This window comes from Cyanistes caeruleus, chromosome 1 (genome assembly GCF_971803275.1).
Source record: "Cyanistes caeruleus chromosome 1, bCyaCae1.hap1.1, whole genome shotgun sequence".
NCBI lineage: Eukaryota > Metazoa > Chordata > Aves > Passeriformes > Paridae > Cyanistes > Cyanistes caeruleus.
The window spans coordinates 53,832,907-53,856,039 of NC_141701.1; the positions used below are offsets into that span (position 1 = coordinate 53,832,907).

At 36.6% G+C, this 23,133-nt stretch overlaps 1 long non-coding RNA gene across 2 annotated transcripts in view; it reads left to right on the forward strand.

The window, feature by feature from the left end:
* Window positions 1–7,486: 7,486 nt before the first annotated feature.
* LOC111925006 (uncharacterized) overlaps window positions 7,487–23,133 on the forward strand; it is an 80,064-nt gene continuing 64,417 nt past the window's right edge. For both annotated transcript variants that reach the window (XR_015288217.1, XR_002861991.2), the window contains exons 1-2: window positions 7,487–7,702; window positions 9,904–10,003. This is a non-coding gene — a long non-coding RNA (uncharacterized LOC111925006). The remainder of the gene's footprint in view (window positions 7,703–9,903; window positions 10,004–23,133) is intronic.

The following is a 23,133-nucleotide window of genomic DNA, read 5'->3' on the forward strand; positions in this document are numbered from 1 at the left end:
CTAAGTGTTGCATCTCTCTTTCTGTGACAGATGAAGTATCTGAAAGCATCAACACTCAAAATCTCATTAACAGAAACAGTTTTATAACATTTTGTATGGTAAATGGACACAAGCCTTTTAAAAAAAGGCATCATCTATGAAATAGTAGCATTACATGCTTTCACTTTAATGTAGCATTCAAAGACCAAAGTTTCTTCATATCATTTTATGAGTTACAATCTAATAAACACTGAACAATTTTTTTCAGATTTTCCTTTTCATTAAGGTGATAGAAACATTCTGAAGCCAAAATCATGATGATAATATTATTCTGTGAATCATAGTACAAATTAGACAGTCACTAGGGCTGCACAGGCTTCAGTGGTCAATACTCAGAACAACTCATTTGGTGTTACCCTGTGATGAACATCATTGCACTGTCTGCAGTTTTGGACACCACAATAAAAAGACATTAAACTGTTTGAGAGTGTCCAGAGGATGGCAACAAAAGGGTGAAAGGCCTTGAGGGGAAGCTGTATGAGGAGTGACTGAGGTCACTTGTTCTGTTCAGCTTGGAGGAGACTGAGGACAGACCTTACTGCAGTTACAACTTCCTCATGAGGGGAAGAGCAGGGGCAGGCACTGATCTCTTCTCTCTGGACCAGTGACAGGACCTGAGGGAATGGCCTGAAGCTGTGTCAGGGGAGGTTTAGGTTGGATATTATAAATTGTTCTTTCACTGAGAGGGTGGTTGGGAACTGGAACAGGGTCCCCAGGGAGGTGATAACAATACCAACACTGACAGAGCTCAAGGAGCATTTGGACAATGCTCTCAGGCACATGATGGGACTCTTGGGGAGTCGTGTGCAGGGCCAGGAGATGGACTCAATGATCCTTGTGGGTCCTTTTCAACTCAGCATATTCTGTGATACTGTGAAAAGAATTTAATGAAGGGTCTACAGTCTTATTAAAGCCTCATCCCCATCTCCCCAGATATAAATCTGGACCCTCCATTTAAGATTGCTTTTATTGTAGCCCTTGTCCCTGCTAAGTTGCTTCTCCCAGCAATATCCTGTTTGATTTCCTTTGCCAGTTCCTCCAGCTGGGGACTTGTTAGTTTCCTGAAATGTGGCTTGGCTCACCCCCTGCTGCTGTTATATTGGCATTGAGAAGAGCATTTATATGTGGTTGAGCACCTTGGAGAAGTGGTGGTATCTGATAACGTATTCTCTAGCAGCACCTGCCTCTAATTGCACCATCATTGTTATTGTACGCCAGGAAATACAGTTTTGTGGTGAGTTGTAACAGGTCACAGGCTCTGTACTGCTCCATCAGTGCAGGGACCCAAGGCTTATCCAGGTTTGCCATGTCCAAAGCTATGTTCAGCCTGGTTTGGAAGTTGATAAGAGGGGCAGTGGCTGTGGGCTCTTCTGTTTTAGCTTCACCTTGAGATCCTTGATATGGCATCATTCTGACAAAGACAGGAAGTCAGTGGATGAAACAGCAGCCCTTGAGGGCATCTAAGGCTGGGGCAGGCAATTTTACCACTTTCTGGCCTCAGAGGGAAGCTGGGATTACACATGAAAAAAAAAATAATTTGAAAGTAAATCCAAGGAGATCCCAAGACTGGGGATGGAGAAAACTCCATCACAGACACTGTCAGCCTCCAGCAAAAATTCTAGGATGCTGACAAACTTGCAGCAAATCCCTCTTCCTAGACTTTTTGGGAAAGACTGAGCCATCAACCTTGTTACCCAAAAGAATCCTGGAAGGATAAGCATCACAGCTGAGAAAAGGAGGAGGGAATGGTGAATGTTCTTTTAAAAACCATTTAAAATCTATTACCAATGAGATTTTTTTGTGGTTATTTATTTTTTTATTAATTTGGACATGGCTATGTTGACATTGTAACTGAACTAATAATTGTTTATAACCTTTTAATTAGGTTGTTCATATTTAATTCAGGGAAATAATAAATGCTTGTTTTCATACAGTAGGATTTGTTGCCACTTACCCATAACAAGATTTTGGGTATGGAAGTATGCAAAGATACTCTTTTTATCCTCTTTATCTATATCCACTCTTTATCCCTACCTTGTCTAAGAGGTGTGGATACAAGTGTGTTCATGTCATGACCATACACACCGGTGCACATCTGCTTTTTCCAACAATTGGGATTGAGTGTCAGGTCTTTCAAGTCATAATTACAACTTGAGATAGCTGCTTGCTTATGTGGGCAGAGAAGCACCCCACATTCCAGTATATACATTATATATATACCTGTTTAGTACTGGGGGCTTTGATACACATCCAAAGACTTTTGTCATATGAAAATTCCTATTAAGACAACTCTACCCTATGCATTTTTTTTTTTTAAATCCTTCAACTTTTTTTAGAATGTGCTGCTACCACTTAGCAATAATTGTATCTTCTTCAACTCTTAAGCATATTATGTATTGACTTATGTATTTAGTATTCTCTATTTTACTTGCCAAAATATCATCATTTCTGAAAACTCTCCATACATTGTTCAGGAATTAATATGACAATGCACAATTATCCTTTGTTAATAAAAAGTAAAAATGTCTGAAAAAGATACTCAGCACTTCAAGCTCAAAATTTAGTTGTGATGATAATGCAGCTGAAAATAATGAGTTATAATTAATAATTGCAAGGACAAAATACTGTAAAGGTAAATCTGCTCTTAGCACACACAATTCCAAAACAAGCCGCAGTTTTCAGTGTCAGCTGTGCTTAACTGCCCAGAGCCAAGCAAAGCCAGAACATAAATGATATTGTTTCAGTTTCTGAAAAGAGTTTCCTTAGTTACCTTTACCTCTCTCAGCCCCAGACCATCTGTGCCTATAATTTTCCATTTCTCCCTCTGGCCTGTTACTGCTTTACGAGCCTTAAAAGCAAATGGAAGGTTTGCAACCAGTTTCTGACTGGGGGTTAAGTGTGGACAAAAAGAAACCTCTTGGTTTCTTTTTCTGCTTTCCTTGATGAATTATTATGATATTTCCTGTTCAATATGTACATTCTTATGTTATATGAACCAGGCAATACAGGAAAAAATATTTTTCTACTACAGATATAATGCAAAAGTATCACAGAAATTAAACTTAAATTAGCCCCAAACAGAAATGCACACTTAGGAATGAACTTTCATTTCCCTCTAATTATAATTAAAGAAAATATATCTTCCATAATCATAGAAATGTTCTCAATCTGATTCATGGTTCGAGCTGTTTTGAACAAACAGCTAGAAGAAAGGACTACCACACAGAAGGATCAAGGGAAATTGAATAGCCTTTCTTGCTGCAACACTGTTAAGCCAGTTCCTCAATTATGTGAAATTCTGGAGAGCACAGTGAGTGTAACCATGGTTGCAGAGCGTTAAAATCCAACTCTGCCGAGGGGTTCCAGAGAGACAGATATTTTTTATGATACCAAACTGCTGTGTCATGCACAGAAAATTGAAGTACGCCTTAAGTAACAAAGTTCATTAACTGCAAGAGAGAAAAAGGTAACAACTGAATTCTATGGATGCTAACATTCAGTAGATGATCAAAATGTTTAAGGACAGAAACCAGACAGACATGCAGGTCACATACATGTTGTTTGTCAGAAGCCATCTCCACGATAACAGGTGAAGTGATGTCAAAATTTTGGCAAATATCAGTGCATGACAAATTGCTGGTTAATGCGTGGTCTTCTTTTGTCTCAGCTGAAGGAAATGTGCATTACCAGGGTGTCCACTAATGTTACAGCAAAGACAATTCCAGCAGAAACAAGAAACATGCTTATTTTTGTTTCTTTTTTTTTTTCCTTGTTTTTCTTTTTTTTCTTTTCTAACAAAGGATGCTCCTCCAGGATAAGCTGAAACCTGGTAATGTCCTTAGGTGAATTCACCAATTAATTTTCTGCCATTTTTTTGCTGTCACTGATTTAATTTCACCTGATTTGCCAAGGCTATTAGCAGAGAAAATACAAGGAGTAATGACCTGTGGAAGTAGTGCTTTGGAAACCCTTATGACAACCAGAGGGTATGTGGTAATGACCATATAGAGCTGTCGTTAAACTGACCTGCTCTGAGAAAGCAGGTGTCAGCCAGCAATTTACTCTGCCTGAGGTATCACTTTGGGGATGGGAATTCCCATGGGATTACTGCTTGCCTGCTCAACCTAAGACTTGTAAAATGGTCAATATTTTTCTGTCACTTTCCTCCTTGGACTATTCATAATTTTGTGCTTACTCTTTGACTTTTAGAGCATGAAAAGGGTAAAGGCGTTTGATTAAATCAGAGAGAAACAGGTGAATTGAGAGCAATGAAACCAGAGCTACTTCCTTTCCTACTCACAGTCACATCTATTTATATTATCCAAGTGTCAGATGATGTCTGTGTAAGAAACAGAAAGAGCAGAAAGCCTTATCTCCTCTTGTACATTTCCAGCATACATACTTTCAAAACCAAGATCCAAACCTAACTGCAGGCCTGATAAACTTCTCGAATAAAACCTAGCCCATTCCGGGATGCTGAGGGTGGGTTATGTCTCCCTTTTGATAAAGGAATGTCCCAAAGGTGTGAGGAGATAAATGCAGAGATTTATGCATGTTCATGTAGCCTAAATCTCTGGTGCTGTATCATCTTTTTCTTGGCGCCTGAAGCTTGTCGTGATGACTCCACAAAGGCGGCAGCATCCTGCTGTGTTGTTTTTAGCTATCCTGCAAACTGTGGCAGAGCAAGCAGAAGACTCATGCTGTTTTAGAGACTGCATAAACTAATTTTAGAAACAGCTTGGAAGGGAGGGTTAAGGTTTACAAGCAACAACATTGTGTTGCTACACTACTCTAGCACCAATATATTATAAATATATTTCAACATTTTTAAATAAAGTAAAATCTTATTTGATACTGACCAGGAGCACAGTGGAAAAGCATATTGCAACAATAATTTTCAGTGAAACCTAGTCTAGTAGTTTTGAATCAGGAGAGGCTGCTTTTAAGGAGGAAAATAAGTACAAATCACAAAAAGCATATGTCATGTTGGCAGTAAGCAAACATTGGCATGTTGGCAAACATATTGGCATTTCTTTTGGTGCTCCCCACTTTCCTTTTGCTATGAGCTTTGTTTCTAAGCAGGCAATCAGGGAGAAATCTGTTGCCTATAGATATATCTAGATCTTTCCCTTTCTTGAACCTCTTCCATTAAATGCCTCTTACAAGACAAATGGATGCTCACAGAACCCTTTCAGCTTGAATGAAAACACTTCACAGGTACTTGAATAGCTCAGAGGGCTCCCACCCTGCCCGCTCCCCCCCAAATTTAATACCTCCAAAGTATCTACAAAAAAATATCCTTATATTAAATATTCTTTGGATCTGCTGAAAAATTATCCCATATTCATTTTTGTGTCTTGCATGGTTATTTATTTTTTCCAAAATAGTCATTTATGAAAACATCCAGAATGCATTTTAGAATAGATGAAGCAAACACAACCCCCCGCTTTTCTTTTGTTGTTGTCTGCTTCAATGTTTATATTTATATTTGTATTTATTTGAAATATGTTATTTTGATTTAAGCAAAAAAGATATTTGAGACTTGACTGGCAACTAGTTTAATTCTACCGAGACATATCAGAAAAATAACGTTTCCACACTTGCCACATATCTAATCTCAAATACATAAAATCTATTATTCATCTCATAATGACTTGTGACAGTACACACAAGCTGTGTGTCAGATGTCCTAAGCTCCTCGACTGCCCAGAGAATTGTGAAATAATGATTACTCAGTTCTAAAAAGTGCTAAAAAGAAAATTTTTAGAGCCAATGTTGCACAAACAGCATAGTTCTGCATCCCCAATTCATGCTATGGACAGAGGTTACTGTCCACAATCCATGATTATCATGACACAAAATTGCCTCTGCAAACTGAGTCTTTTCAGGCTACTGTGCTGACAGTGTAAACAGAAGGGTTTTGAAGGTAATAAAATACTGAATCTCCATTCACGTTATCCCTTGGTGCTGACTGCTTTACAACCACATAATATATTGCACAACATAATTAACTGCTCTTACATTGCTTTCAGTATTTTATGCCCTGTTACTGCATTTATTCTTCAAAAACACTTCTATAATTTAATCATTATAAAATCAGATGATGGGTTCTCACACATCCAGAGAAGAGGCAGGTTGAAGATGATTTTTTAATTAACAATAATTAGTTGACTCTCGTATGGTGCTTTGTTGAAAGTGTAAACATGGTGATTATTTTATTCATATTATCATATTACCAGACTAATGGTACTAATGGTAGTGGACTAATATTGAGATTATTTTTTTTCTGGACAGTATTGAGTATTCTGACTCCAGATTATTTTTTCAAAAGATTAAGTATATTAAAAAAGAGCTAATTGGCCAAAGACCTTTTTTAAATTGACCAAACCAGCTTCTGGTATAAATACAGGTCAGGATTGAAGACTAGAGGCAGGAGATATGTCTGCTTTTGAACAGAGGTAAGTGCACAGGCATCTGAATTTATCTGTGTTTGTTTCAGGACACCAAGAGAAAAACCTGGCATTTTCAGTGTCCTTGGATGATGCAGCTTTGCCTGTTAATCCACATCTTCTGACAAACAGGGGCTTTCAGAATATAAGCTAAAACTATTGGCAGGCCAGCAGGGATCTTCTGAATTACAGCTCTTGGGATTTAGTCTGTAACTCGTTTTTCATCTTTATAAATTTTTTTTTAATTGGTTGGCATACGTGCCCAAAGAGGTAATTATAACAGCGAAGGCTCTTTTATTAGCTGGTGTGCCAACTATTTACATTACTCAAATAGAATATGGAAAATTGATACTCCTTATTTGCCTGAGGACAGTCAAGCCCACAAATCCTTGGGAAGCGTACAGCTTCTATTCTGGCAGCTGTTTTGGATGTGGATAAGACCAGCTTCTCCTCATGGAGTTATGTTTTGGCACACTAATATTTCAGAGTCCTCTGAAAGAGAAAGGGGAGCAATTGAAGTAAGTATATCAATAAACCTAAACCTAAAGCTATATATCTAGCTTTTAGGAATTCACCAGGAAGGGAAGACAGATGATTTGGAAAAAAGAATTTTACCAACCCATTCCTCACTACGGCACAAAACACTAGCTTATGGTGAAGAGCTGAAGTGCCACCTGTGCCTGTTTTCTATGTTGTATATGATGCTGACTCGATAAACTGTGGTAAATATTTTCAGAGCAGGCTCATCACATCAAGCAGATTCCTGAGCAGAAGAGGAGTTCATTGCTACTTCATCTGTGAATCCTGAAATATGGAGTGTGAGACTTGCTCTGAGTTCCCCAGCACAGCTACTGCTGAAGCGTGGCAGAGTCAGGGGAGTGTCGGGGTGCCTGGGCTCCCTGCATGAGTGTCTGCAGCAGCTCTGTGTCATCGCTGCAACCACTCTGCTCCGCCTGTGACCCTGATGTAGAGCGAGGTCCTGCTCGTGATCTCAGGTTCATCCTAGTCTGCTCTGCATATGTTTAACGAGTCTAGCTCTGGGGAGCTCCTCTCTGGTGCATTTGCAGTAGCTCTGACGTGGCTAGCAGAGATCTACTGCATCCTGGCTGCCAGCCACCTCCTGGACTGGGAGCTCGTGATTTATGGATGCAGTGACTTGAAACACTCCTGGGCACAGCTCTAGGTGCCTCTAGGTAGCCTGATAACTTTTAATGGTGAGTATCTATCAGGTGTAAGTGTCTCTAGAGCAGGCAGTAGCTGAGCAGGGTGTTTTGAGCAAGGTTGCTTGGAGCCTTTGAATTTATTTTATGGATCTGTCTTTTACTTCTTCTCAGCTAAGTTGGTATTTTATATTTTAAGATGCTCTAAGGGAATCTTAGATTTTCTTTTGGGTAACAGATGAATCTCCTGCTATTCTGGTAAAGCTATTGAAATGACAGTAGAACTGTGGGTGGCTAAATCATGAGTCAAGAGGTATATTTGAAACGGTACCTGATATAATCATTGGACATATTATCCAGAATACTCCTGTTTTTAAAAATATTTTCCATATTTGCTCATTTAATACAGCAAAAGTTTTAATATAACTGAATTGGTGAATGAAATTCAAAAAGCAGTTGAAAATTAAATACTTTCTATCAAGGCAGTGAGGACTACAGGCTTTAAAGATAATAAGTTTAATGTTCTAATCAAAGGAAAATTTCATAAAGGTTCATATGCAATGCTATATAAGCAAAGCTCTTGATTGTTCTATACAAAATAATCTCGATCCTAGTTAAACTGATTGTGGGCAAAATAGCAGCATAATTTTCTGAGTTTCTTACCTCTTTTAGGAATCTTCCATTGATTGGATTGGGTTGGATTCTTGATCCTTAGTAAAAATCTGGAGGTTTTTATACTTTTTGTCTGCTGTCATTCCAGTTGAAGTCTCAGAATTAGACACTACCATGTTGCTTAAATTTATGTATATATCTAAAAATTATATATATATAACTATATTTATGTTTATAATTATAAACTTTTATATTTACATTACATTTACATTTATATTTATGTATATGTTTCACAAATACTTGATGTACCTTGCAAAATATATATACAAATGTGCCTCATGTTAATGAATGTTAATTCAGTCTGTAAGTAAAGCAGAAATGAATTATTGCATTTCTTATTGTTCTGAAGTGCGATGCAGAGAGAGATTAAACTTCCTAAGACTTAGAGGTAGTTGTTAGGTCAGCCTAATGCCCTTGCTAAGCAAAATCCTTCCTCTCTGATATTTTTCTGAGGCATTAAAGTAGGAGTGAGAATGAACCACCTATATATCTAATTTCTTGCCTTTCCAGAATGAAAACTTTGCCAATATATTATAAACAAAAGGAACTATCTCTAAAATGTGAATTGTATTCAGGGCACTAAATTCTGCCATCTTCTCCAGGGTTCAGCAGGCTCCAACATCTGATCCTTACTTCCTTAGGAGTTTGACTCAACAGTGATACTTTCATTGGGTTGTTGCTCACAGTGTCTAGGAAGAATCAGCAACTGAACCAAAATTGCTTTTGTAGGAAAATAAGTTGGAACAGGGTGGTCCAATAAAGTATTCATTACTAAAAAGGAGTTAGTTATGATGTTTTATGCCTATGACAGTTATCTGCATGAATATTTCATTAACACTTTTTTACAGCTATCACAGAGATTATAGGTAGCTGTTGATTACACCTCCTGCAACACAGTGATTATGTTCCTAGAGCAGCCAGATATCTCATGCCTGGGGTGGGCAATCACTGTTTCTGATTTCTATCAGCTTTCAAGAGTAATCAAGTGACGGTGACCAAGTAGTGTAGCTGCCTTGCTGACTCAGAGTTGCCTTCTATGTATTTTAATTATGTTATGATCCCACTCACTTCTTGGGGTGCCAAGAAACCCTTTACTGAGTTTTCAATGCCTGTTTTATTAGGTATGTCAGTTCAGTTTAAGTAGTCAGGCACAAAAGCCTTCCACTTACATACACACCAACAGGTAGTAAAGACCTTTATGATCATAGATTTTAAACTGTAGTCAGTAGTGAGTGTAGAGTTCAAGAGAGGGCATAAAACTTAGTAGTAGTTAAGATTATTTTTACCTTGGGAATGTTTTAATTTCAGGAGTTAAAAAAAAAAAAGATTTAAAATTGACTTTTTAAATGTCAATTTAACTTTAATGTAGTGCTATGTTTTTAAGTGGAAATAGAGGGGGTGGGCAGAAATGACATCTGAAGATGAAAATAAAAAGTAAATACCAATTATTTCAGTTTTATACCCATCATAAAAATATAACATAGCAGATGCTTCCATGACATCTTTTAAAAGTTGGGTGTTTATTGTGTGCATATGTTCAACATCGAACGTAATTAATTTTCCTCTGTTCATCTCAAATTAAGGGAAAAGCTGAGCATCAGCAGCTCTACAGACATTGACAACAGAAAGACCTAAAAAATGCAAGGAAATGCAGAATAAGTTGAAGCGAGGAAACAAAAAGGGGTGAGTATGAAAGAGATACAGCAAATATAAACCAAACAGAGAAAAGAATAAAAAGCTAAGCAAAAGAACTGGATGAAAAGGTTAGATAGTAACAGAGGAAAAGAAATTTAAAATACAAGAAATTTTAAAATGCGGCTCGCTGGGATCGTTGTGATGGGAACAGAGATGCTAAATAGTGAGTGCCTACTACAGATAACTGATACTCACTTATTTCCTCCCTGTGCTGTCAGGAGGCAGTTGCTCATGAGTTGTTTTCATGTGCTATTAGAAGGGTTTGGTCCTGACAGGATGGGATTTGCATAAGAGAGAAAAACCAATTTGATGAAGTTTTGTCTGTGTGCAGAGGAGGAAAGTGTTTGAGAACTGTTACAGAATTTGAAATGTCCGTCATCTCTGGATTCAGAAGGCTCATTCCTGCAAGAGTTGCTGCATCCCTGAAATTTATCATGAAAAGCTGACATGTAACAAAGGCACAGACACACAGAAACTGGTCTTATGCCAGCTTCTAGCTGTCTAAGGCACATGGGTCACTACCATGTTAAAAATTTTGTTATAAAGCTGGGAAGGGTGCTTCAATGCTGGCTCACAGACTGTGCACAGCACTGCACTGGTGAGGTAGTTATACTACAGATGATGTATGGGCCCAGTCTAACACCTCCACCCTAGTGCTGTGTGCTCTGTAATGTCCCTGCTTTTCCAGCTATCAGGAAAGAACTGGTACTGCAATGTGTTGCATGGCCAGAGACAGAATTACCTATGTGATCTAGCACTTCTCAGAGGATGTAAATCTTCTGCAAGGGCATTAGGAGCTTGCACATGTACCTGAACATTGCTCCAGTACCCAGTTTCTTTAGGTTCTCAGAAGCATGAGTTCAGATCTCTTTAGCATAACTTAGCTTTTTGTCTTAACGTAGAATTTCACTACTCTTACTTTTAGGTCCTTGCAAGAAAGAATGTCTCAGTTAGCCATAAAAAGAGAATGGAACATATGGAACCAGTTTTTTTAAAGTGATTTTGATGGACACTTCACAACAGTCTATATTACTATTTACTCCCCAACAGGAGGAAGGCAAAGATGTGTGGGTGGATGGCAGTCAAGACTGTGGGCTTATCAGCTTGGCAGACTGCAGTATGGTGCAGTGCTACTGCAAATCACCTCAGACAGGCTCATTCACATACCCAGGTTTTAGCCATGGCAGTGTGGAACAGAGCATCAACCCCTTTCCTCACAGGAAGTGCAGTGGGGCATTGTTGACTCAGCTGGTACAGGTGGAGCACTGTGGCTGGACTGTGCTTGCCTCCAAAATGGTGTGGGAATCTTACATTGCACTGCCAAATAAACATGCATTATAAAAAGCAGAATATCAGTAGTGAGACTCACTCAGAGCAGCAGCAGCACTCAGGCAAAAGAGATGGATTCCACTTGAGCCAAGATTTTACCTGTGCGGTCTGTTTGATTCCCAGGTAATAAGCCTCAACAAAAACAAGTGGCATGACTGGCAAACTGTTCAGTAGCCTAGCAAGGACTAATGACTAATTGCATCTTGAACATAGGATTGCCCACAGTCCACTTTGCACGTTAGGTTGACCCTCCTGAAATAAGGTTGATGGAGCTTGGAGGATGCAGACAGCGATGATGACAGACATGGGATTTACTCCAGGAAGAACTAAAAGGGCTTTAGTCTGCTCTGGGATGTCAGTCTTTGACCTTATGTAGCCATAAATGAAGAGAAGGTCAACAGAAAGGAAAGAAGGACTAATTCATGATATTCAGCAGAGACCTTGAACAAATACTGTGATACTGAAGTTGCTCTACTGCATTCACCCTTATTGAGAATTCTGTATTCAAAAGACAAATATATACAAGACTTCTGGGTCTGAGTGCATTAAAAACCATTTATTTCATTCCCTTGTTAAATGTTTCAAAATAAGATTAAAGACTCTTTTAAAGATGGCTTTTTACTGAGCTTATGTATAATTCCTTTCAGGGTGTGAAGTGCCTTGATAAGCTTCTGTGACAAGGGACTTTATAAATTAGATTGTATTATATACAAACACAATACAATTAGTAATGGAGAGGTAGTTTTGACTCTTTATTTTGCTTCCACTTTATACTTTTAAATTCAAATGCTTTATTCAAGCCAACTCCAATATCAGAATTAAGTATTGTGACACATTCTTTCGAGAACATAAAACTGTGCTTTTTTTTCTGTTGGTTTAAAACAATTGTCTCAAAGGTAATGTCAGAAGACATTGACAACTGAAGCTGACATGAAAAAGCAGTAAATTTTGAGACCTGCATATGATTATGACATTTTATTTTGTGGAACATATTTTGTTTCTTATATGCTGCCGCATCTGTTCTTCTAGTATGGGATTGGCAGAAACAGCATGGCCAGTATGTTGGTAACACTGAGTTCTATATTTACAATTTTTATGCCTTTTTTTGTATATTCACAAGGTAACAGCATCTGATCTGATGAGATCTTTTTCACTCGTTCCATTTTTTGGAAGGCACTAGGTTAGTTTTTCAAAGTGTAATATCTCTACAGTCCTTGGAGACATGGATTTTCATTTTTCAGTGGAAACCACTCCCCAGAAGAGAGACTTTAAAATTAGTTCTGTCAATAACATTTTGAAAAAAAATAAAAAAAATCATACCTAAAAGTTTTCCCTTTCCTTGCATAACTAATAAAGATTCCAAATTACTTTTCCATGAATTCCATTAATTCTGGGGTAAGCATTCATCAGACTTATAGTTTCTGCAATGTCCCAGTTTGCTGTCCCATTCTCCTTTGAAAATGTGTTTTAATGGTACCTGTGAGTAATACTGAGAAAGTAATTGATGTCACATGTTTAGATTTTTCTTCTGCATATGGGTGCAAAAGGGATAATGGCACGCTGAAATTTCAGAAGATGTTGAATGGTGGTGTTGCAGCAACTACAGGACTTCTGAATCTTACACTTGAGATTTTAAGATGCTGTGATGAGTATGGCTGATGATACTGTTAAAATAATTTTTCCTATTTGTACTGGTAATGCAGATGAGTGGAGGAAAAAGGAGTACTTTCAGTTTACAGACCAAAGCCCAAGGTCTTAAAATCAACACATTGTGGGAGTACTATGAATTCTTATTTATCTACTTTTCCACCACAGTTAAAAGCTGGTATCAAGTACTTAAGCAGTGGCTCCTAAAATTCCAAGCCTAAATAGAGGACTAATTGCTTTTTGACTTATTTTAAGGCAATAGACATGTAGAAGATCTATTGAAGCTCACGAAAAACTGCCAAGGTTTCAGCATTTTATGCGTATTGAAACAGGAGCTGTAGACACTGGCATTTCTGAGGGGAGATGTCTCTTTTCAAGGTCTTCCTTTGTATTATTGGTCCCATATGAGCCATACAATTGAATTCTTAGCCAGTAAGTGTGATGTGTGACATACATCATCATCATCTGGGCATTTCTGAACTTAGATCTCTTCAGTGAAAACATAACAATTTGTAGTGATAGGAAGTCTTTGCTTCGCTGTCCATATTCTGACCCTTCAGTTCCTCATTCAGCACTGTAGGGAGATGTCACAGCATCGTGACTGATCAGACTTCTCTGCCTACAGCTGCTCTCCCTCTCTATCATGCATGAGAGTCACATGTTTAGATTTTTCTTCTGCATATGGGTGCAAAAGGGATAATGGCATGCTGAAATTTCAGAAGATGTTGAATGGTGGTGTTGCAGCAACTACAGGACTTCTGAATCTTACACTTGAGATTTTAAGATGCTGTGATGAGTGTCTGTGATGATTCTACCATTTGTATCTGGTGAGACAGATACAAGGTAATGATTTGAAGCAGCAGTTGGTTATTCTTGGCCTTTATTTAGAATTAGTTCTGATAGCAAAAAACTTCACAGCTGGTCAATTTAGCTTTGGGTGGCAAAACTTAAGTATTGGAAAAGAAAAAGGCCTATGTGCTCTTTAGGAATATTGAAGAATTTTCCACTTGCTCAGAATGATGAAGAATGTGTCAGTGTTTGGTTTTGGTAAGCTGTAAGTAGGAACTGTTTTCTTAGCTTACTTAAAACGGAGCTTTATTTCATGTTCGGATCTTGAAGCTTTGGACAGTCAGTTTAAAGCAATATTTTTTTCAGATCCTACCAAGCAGATCTCACCTTTGATAGTGTGTTCTGTATATCTTTCATGCTCAGAGATCTGTGCAGAAAAGGTGAGCAGGGTAATGGAGTTAAGATCAGCCATGTAGATCTGAAAGAATAATGTTGTCTTTAACAAATGCTCCAGCTTGTTTCCATTTTTTATTTCCTGAGGAAAGAGCATACATTTAGAAGGCCTAACTTTTTTCCAAGATGATGTATTTTCCTAAAGCCTTAGTTTGTAGATGCTGAGCTCTTGTTTGTGTAATTTAAAATGCAGTAATGACAGAAACAGAAGCAAAGAGAATTAGCATACATTGATTATGCATGGTCAATAATGAACTTTAAGCACTTTGTGAATAAATGTGAGATAAATGTCACACACACAACACTTAGTAACAGAACGAAACGATAAAGTAAGAAAAAAACATTAAATAGGAGTAAATAGAAGCAAAGAAGGGCATAAGGTTATAATTTAAATAATTGATTAGGGGATTCAAGAAATTCCATTTAACATACAGAGACTGTGGTTTAATTGAGTCTCTCTTTCATGGGAAGGCTGTGAATTTAAAATGATCCCAGTGTCTTGCATTAGTAGCCTTTAATGAAACCTTAGGCAAAATAGCTTTTAAAGAAATTGTTAGGAAAATGGCAAATAATTTTCAGGAGGACTTCCAAAATCATATACTTAAGATCAGTTGTGATAAAGACAGCCATGGTAAATGACTTAGGATATTGCTCAAGCTGAGTTCGAGTTACCCATACCAGAGAGACTTCTGGAAGATTTCACATTCACATTTCACAGACGTTGCAAACGCCTGTGGTTTTAGAACAGTGAAAAAGCTGAATGGACTTACAGGAAGGCTGCTGTCTATAAAGTGACCTCTGCTTTCCAATTGTTAAGTATCACATAGTTCTGCCCTGGGAGAGCTGTAGGAATATTGTAGGTGGATATGAGACTGGGTGTCTGAAAAGATTTTTTAAAAAAGATTAAAAGAGGGCATTTAGTTCCTCTCTGCCCATATATAGGAATAAGTGGCAAATGCATTTTCTTTTGGTACTAATTCATAAAAGGCCAAAGGGCTAAAGAACTATTATACCCTGACACCTTTTTTTTTTTTTTTTTGTACAGACTATTCAAGCTGAAGTCCTTACACTGGCATTGGTATTGGCTAATTAAAAACATATCTATTTCTAGATATGCAAAATGTTAATTCATTTCCTTGTCTAGGCTGTTTAGCTGATAGGAAACATCTGCAACTTATGTTTGCCTCTACTGTCTTACAGCAGAGTCACATGGTTGATCTTTGTTAATTCTGGGATCTACTCTAGAGCTATGTACTTTTTTTCATAGGTTGGTAGTCTTTTGATATTTATCTGATTTCCCCTCTACTGATCACATTTGTGTGTTACCACTTTCATCAAAGTCCATCAGACACCAGACCATTCTTTCATGAAGACTTATTTCAATATCTGACTTTGTAATTCAAAATTCAGGTACTTCAGGCTTGATCTCATCCACAAGTTTTATCAGCATACCGAGCAGTTTAAATTGATTACATCATTACGAAATTATTAAATTTATCACATTGTAGTAATTTAATTTTGCATATGGTTATGAGCTGGAATGAAAGGAAGCCAAAAATTTTTATGGATTTTTATGTGAGTTAAGATTAATAACATATTCATTCATTCCAAGAGTACCATTTACTTAAAATTATAGGAACTTCACACTGACTTGTGCAAGAAATAAAAGAAACACATTATATAATATTATCGATTATTTAAATTTTCCTTCATATATTTAAAATCACTCAAGAATAGACTTTAGTTAGTTTTTGAAACAGTAGCTTAGTAAAAGGTCATGAACAATACATTGCTAGTAATTTAAAGAAATAATTTTTATCTGAGAGTCAGAGTGTCCTAAGTAAATTTTATTTAACTGGACATGATTTATGACTGGTATAAGCATCATAAACTTTATTTACTAGTCTGTGTGATCCCACTTGTACACAGAAAACTGATTAAGTCTCCAGTGAAACAGTTTCAGTATTGTCTTTATTTTAACTTAATTTTAAAGTCAGTAGTTTAATGGAAAGTGGTTTGTGAAGAACAAATGTTGAATTATTGTTAAGACTTATGCTGAAAGTGTATCAAAGTGGAAAGAAAATGACATTTTAAAGTTGAAATCAAAGAAGATGTAATTTTTTGATGGTAAATAATATAAGGCATAGAGCAAAAATACTGAAGATATACAAAAATGCTAAAAACACTAAACCTCATCTTTTTAAACTGATCATATTAAAATTGATAAATGCATATTGTCACCAGCCACATTAAGGAGGGCTTCTAGGAGTCATCAGTGAAATATATGAAAGGCAGAAGAGCAAGCTTAACACTCTATTAGTTCTGGAGAATGCAATGGAATGCATTCTCTTTTGTCTGTTTAAAAATTGTGGGGGGTTTTATAAATTTAATGTTGAATCAAGCTTTTGAAATGTATTTCTCGTTTCATATTTACCCCTGCTTTGAATTGGGAGCTGGACCAGAGAACCTTCAGATGAACCCTGTGATCTTATTTAATGTATTAGGTCTGTGGTACGTAGGCTACAGGTTGTTCCATTCCTCACCAGTCAGGCTGTTGCATTTCCAGGGTGATATTCCTGTAAAATCATGGGAACTCTTCCTGTGTGTAACTCAAGATGAGAGGGAATTATTGAATTGAGGGAGATTGTTTCTCTCGACAGGCAAAGATGTCTTGTCACTTTCCTGGAAAACAAAACCAGACCAGACCAAACCAAAACATCAAAAAAAGGTTATTTTTCATTTAGCATACCAGAAAAATTTGGAGAGGGGGGGAGGGTGGTGGACTGGAATGGAAGAATTTTGGTAGGAAAATGTAATATGAGGTCAATAAATTTTAGTATCTAATAGTTGTTTTATTGTAAATTAGAGGAGAAAAAGCTTTCCTAAATCACCATTTCATACATATAATTTTTGAGGAGATCTGTAATTTGTGAGCTCTCTATTTCTGAATCTCTCAAGCTTTTTTCACATAAAATCTCTTCTATGACAAAATTTGATGGGAAATCTATACCCAGTGATGCCTTTCCTAGACGCACTAGAAGGAAATTTCTATTGCCTTAAACACCTCAAGAAAGGTGTTTTAGGCAATCAAAACTGGAAAAAGTAGATAATGTTTTGGAAGGAGACTTATTTTAATTGTCTCCAGTTATGGTATCTATTCCTTCAAAGCAGAAGAGTTGCATAGAAAGATGATTAATTTTGACAAAATTAAGTAGCTTTTAATCTTCTAGAGGTCTACGGTTCAGTGGAAGTTAAAAATTAAGCAGGAATTTTTGCTTTAAGTCCTTCAAGTAAAACAGTCCCTGTGGGTTTATTAAAGTTAAACTAGAGAAATATTTGAAGGCTGCAATTCCAAATTGAATTCTACAATAGTATTAGCTTTTCAAGATGAAGGAAGCCTGTCAATCTACAAATAGCTTCTATCTACAACAGGAAAAAATTGAGGAAAAGAAATATGCTTCCAAGTACCAGAGTAGCCTTTTTTCTTGTATGAATTTTTCATAGACTTATTTCTAACTAAAAAAAGCATGGGTAGTTTTGTCACTCAAATTTAGCCTTCCACTCTGTCCCATTTGGTATTTCCAAGGTAGTTTGACAAAAAGGAAGGCTATACAATTTTGTAGACATAAAATAATAACTACAACAACAACAATACCATCACCACCAATCATCACCAAATGATTTATAAAACTATTGATTATGGAATCTGATTACAGGAATGCTCAAGATTAATAGTCAGTTTTTTAAATGAACATAGAAAACATATGTATAATGTGTTCCTGTATCAGTAAAAATATGACTTTATGCAGCTTTTATGTCTTTTTAGAGTACTGGGAATAAAAACCCCAAAACCAGCTTAGAAAGATGAGCAATTGTATCCAGAGAAGATAACTGTAAATTCCAGTGATTTTGAAAAAGAACATGGTAAAAAACCAGAAAATTGCGAGGAGAATGGTCTTATTTTGTTATTATGAGTTTACTAAAAGCTCTCTTTTTTTCCACTTTCTTACTCTGGCACGTCAGTGATAAAAGTGTCTGTATCCTTATGCTCGGGTGTTACATTCTTTTTTACAGTAGCCAACACCAGATCCCTTGAAACACTACTTGGACTGTATGACTGTACCTTGGTACATAATTTAAAATCTAATTAATGTATACAGACATTTTGATTGCTGAAATTTACAGTTCAGCTCTTCTGAAATTTCTGGTTCAGGAGAATGTTCAGAAGAATCACAGCACCCTCTCCTCATGCAGGATGAAGCACCAGCTCTCCTCAGTTGCCTAATTTGTTCTGGATCATGGCAAATTATGGTTTTGTGTCCTGAAATGAGAATTTACTTAACTTCCAAATGTTTATTTGATCTAAAACACATATAGAGACATCTGTGAATGAATGTTCTCAAATATCTGTGCAAAAACCTCTTTTGCCAACTCCAGGAAAACCCCTGAACACCTCAACAAGGAATATGGGTGTGAAGTTTACCTGAGTAAACTGAGCCAAGACTGAAAAATATTTATGTGTTTCTTATTTGAATTCACTATAAAACACTTGGCTCAATTGACTGCCTGAGGGTCAGTTTTTAATATTCCCTTTTGTAGGCTTTGCTTATGTTTAAGAAAAATAACATCTGCTGAATTGCTGCTGCTTCACCAAGGATCATCCTAAAAAACTTTTCATTTTGAGTGGTATATAACTACAGTCGATTCTGTATTTGTGCAAATCTCTAAAGTGCACTGCAAATTCAGAGAGAACATTGTTTTGTTATCTAAAGCAACCGTAAAGCTCTTAAAGGTGACCATTATAGATTGCACACCAAAATGCTTTCTGTTTCTATTTGTGTCTTTGTTCTCAGCAAAGATGTTTTCAGAAAAATAATCAATATTAGGCCCTCTAGTCCCCACCTTCTAATTATCTAATTAGGCACAGAAACATAACACAAACCACCAGGCTTTTTTTTTCCTTTTCACGGTTACTTATTTCGCCTCTTCTCCCTAAGGAGGGTTATCTTGCTCCCTAAATTTTAATTTATTAAGTGTTTCACCTGAAAGCAATCACCCTTGCAGTCAATTCCCAGAATAAAACATCTGCCTTTTCAATTCAGACAGCTTATAAATGAAGAAATACACCAGGGACACAGAATCATGTTCTCTTTCAGAATGTAGAGGTGTTTTACTCAGGTGGTAATCCAGCATCAGTCAACTTGTTCTGAATTATGAATTAGCTTATTATTTGAATTGGGCTATGGAAAACACAATTAGCATACATTTACTCAGCTCACTTCCTAAGTTTCTTGCGTTTCAGGTCTTCTTTATTAATTCTTTTTCTTATACTAATGAACTTCAGAGGGGCTACTTGACACATATATGTCCTTTCACTAAGAGTATTACCAGGCCTAAAATTTTCTTGCAGCATGTTTAATCTTGAACATTACAGTTGTGGTTTCAGTGCTATCTGAAAAAAATTATCTTAAAATTCTGTGAAAATAAATTATTAATAAATTATTCCTATTGACACCAGAAGGTTCTACCTTGCATTTGAACAACTTCTTGATGTTTTAAGGTAAAATTGATGGACAGGACAAATTGTATAGAAGTAAATTAATCCAATGAATTAATTTTAGTAATATAATATGCATGAAAATGTGATATTTACATGTTGGACACATGACTGCAATTCTCTCTGATTTACAAACCAATTTACATTTACAATCCTTTTTTCTCCTCATGGATTGAGAAAAAACAGGCAAACACATTGCAAATATAGAAGTACACGTCTGAAGGAGAAACAACATCCAAAACATAGAGTTATTTCTAGTAATTCTTAGTTAAACCTGCTTCCAGCATTTTCATTCAAATACACAAGGAATGCTTTACTTAAAGCAGTACATTTACAATTTTGCCTTCTCTGGTATGGAAGGCAAACTTGAACCTCATAAGCAGGTGATAACAGTCTATATATTGAGGCCAACTGATGTTAAAACATGCTGTGATGTTAGGATGAAACTTGCAGTCTCTCCTTCTCGGGAGGCAAATTCCTACAATTACTGTCTTTTTATCTATATGGCAGATTTTTAGTGTTACTTTCTGTCATCTTTTTGAAGTGATAGGAGTTTTAAGGACTAATTTCTTTCACCTTTCACCATTATTGCCCTTCACATAATAAGTGATACTACATGATCCAGAAAGATTTATGAAAGAAAATAGATGCCAAGATGTATGAGTATTTTTTTGACTAATATAACTTGTGAAATATGACATGAAGGATTAAATTAAAAAAATAACTTCCTGTTATCAATATTATCTGCAGGTACATATTTTCTGGGCTAGATATTATTTGTTTCGGTTTTAAAAGAGAAAGGAGTCCTAACCCGAGCAAGACATTCAAATTATAAAATCATGCAGGTATTGCTAATCTCACCTAAAAATATTTTATATAATATTAGGTATTTCTTACCCACAGTGAAAAGCAGTATGAAATAGAATTATAATTATATAATTGTTTTTACAGGTATCTGATTTTGTAGGGTAGATTAATTCTTTCCCTTCAGAGATTTTAGATCAGTTCTCCAGAGAGAAGTGAACAAATTAAACTAAGTAACCTGACTTTTCTCTCTTACCAAAGAAAATATGGAATCAATAGAAGACAATTACAACAGTTTATTAGAGATTTTTTATTAATTTTGCAATGGTTTCTGTATATCTTGCTTATGCAGAAGGTCTCACCAGACAGTTTTTTCTCTGGGATGATTAGAGGATGAATTCCAGGAGTGTTCTGCCACTCCTGTGGATATGACCAAAACATCATGTGCATGTGTACATGTATGTTTCTCTATTTCACACTTCCTTAGTTCCACACCTCCCTTCCTCACACCCTCACATGCACCTAAACATCACCTAAAACCTCTTGAAAAAGAAATGAAATTGCCGGTTACAAACGTCTTCTATGCATTAACTTGGTAGGATATTTTCCTCAAGTGCCATTTGTGAGCAAAACATGTTATTCCTGCAGAGTTATGCAGTGAAAGGGAGAAGATGTGCTCACACTTCTTGTCAAAGGGACAACCATCAGAATTTTGGTCTTTTCCAAGCTTCCCATAATCAAAAAGTAAGATTTCTCAGTTCTGATGCAATTGCTCTAGAAACAACGCTTCAGAAATTCAGACGCACCTCTTCAACTAGTTTTGAGTCACCTAGAAGTGTTTTCCAAAAATTTTAATTTAAAAGCCATCTAAATCTGTTATATTTGGTATTATCCATGGTTAAGTATTGACAGTAAGTAGCCAGGGTTGTGTAGAATCTCTGTGTGCCAACATATTTCCTTTACGGTGCTGTTCATAATGCCAGATGCCACTGAAACAATGCCACTGAGGTCCTGTGCAATTTGACTAAAACATTGCAAAACACGATTTCACCCTATTAAAACATGAAAAAGAAATTCACAGGACAGCTGTGCTACAAAAGATTCAAAGATACTGCTGTACTGAAAATTCTGAACTTTGGGTTTCAGTGCATGTGTCATGGTGTCAAAGCTTACTGTTGCATAGTATTGAGCCCCACAATGCTTTAACATACATAGAAGAGTGATTCTGCATGATAACTGTAAACCTGAGCTTCTACAGGTCTCAGCCTTATGACTTAGCTAATACTAAACAGTAATAACATTTTGCATTGCTGGTATTCACCAACAAGAATTACCTAAACCTCAATAACAATTTTATTTTACAGAATTTGAGGATTGAAAATCTGTTATATTGCAATAAGAGTGAGTCTTTTACAAGTGTTTCCAAGGGAAAAAACCCTCAGGCATACAGCACAAGATGGATCACCTAGATTAGCTCACAGCATTTATTTACAGAACTTGGATCACAGTTTCTGAGTTGTATCTGTCCTCTGAACTGGTAACTCACCCATGGTGCTTTTACTGCCAGACTGGATCTCTATTTATCAATTTATTAATTAATTGAACCCATACACATAGGATTAAAAAAATTTAAATCTTATGATAAATGATTGTCTATATAAAAATATATTTCTGTAATGTATGAGTGGGAAAAATATGATTTGTTATTTCATAAGGTTCCATACTGAAATTGGCATGTTTCCCCCCAGATCTGAAAAGATATTTTATCACTTAGTAGTCCAATGATCAAGTACAGGAGATAGTATTTTCTCTGACAAAAGAGCATCAACATCTTTAAAATGGAGAGGACAGTGAACAGTCTAAGAGAAGCAAGAAAATACCTGCTTACTGAACAAGGTCTGGATCAATAATATCTGGTTTGTTTTTCAGGAAAGTCACACTAACAATATACAGAATCTGTAGGGCTTTGGTTATATGGCTCAGATAAGCATCTATAGCTTGCCAAATGCTTGGGAAGAAGGAAAACCAGAGTTGTATCTTGTATTAAAAGTGATTTTGTTTCTTTTCAGATATTTGTGTCTTTAAACATTTTTCAACCGTATTTTTGACCCAGGATTTTATAAAGAAGTAAGCATATTTCCATTTAGTCTAGTAGAGTTGCAGGCTGATCTTGGCTGAACGCCAGGCACCCACCAAAACTGCTCTGTCATTTTGCTCCAGAAGTGAATGCAGGAGAGAAAATGGAGCAAAAGGTTTATGGGCTGAGATACAGACTGGGAGAGATCTCTCATCAAATACTGCCTCTGGCAAAACAGACTCAAGTCAGGGATATTAATTGAATTTATTGCTAACAAAATCAAAGCAGGATGATGGGAAGTAAACTAAATCTAAAAACACTTCCCCCCACCTCTCCCTGCTTCCCAGCTCTACCTCCTCCTCCAGTGGTGCAGGGAGACAGGAAATGAGGGTTATGTCCAGTTCATCACAGGTTGCTCCTGTTACTGCTCAGGGAGAGGAGTTCCCCTGCTCCAGCATGGGG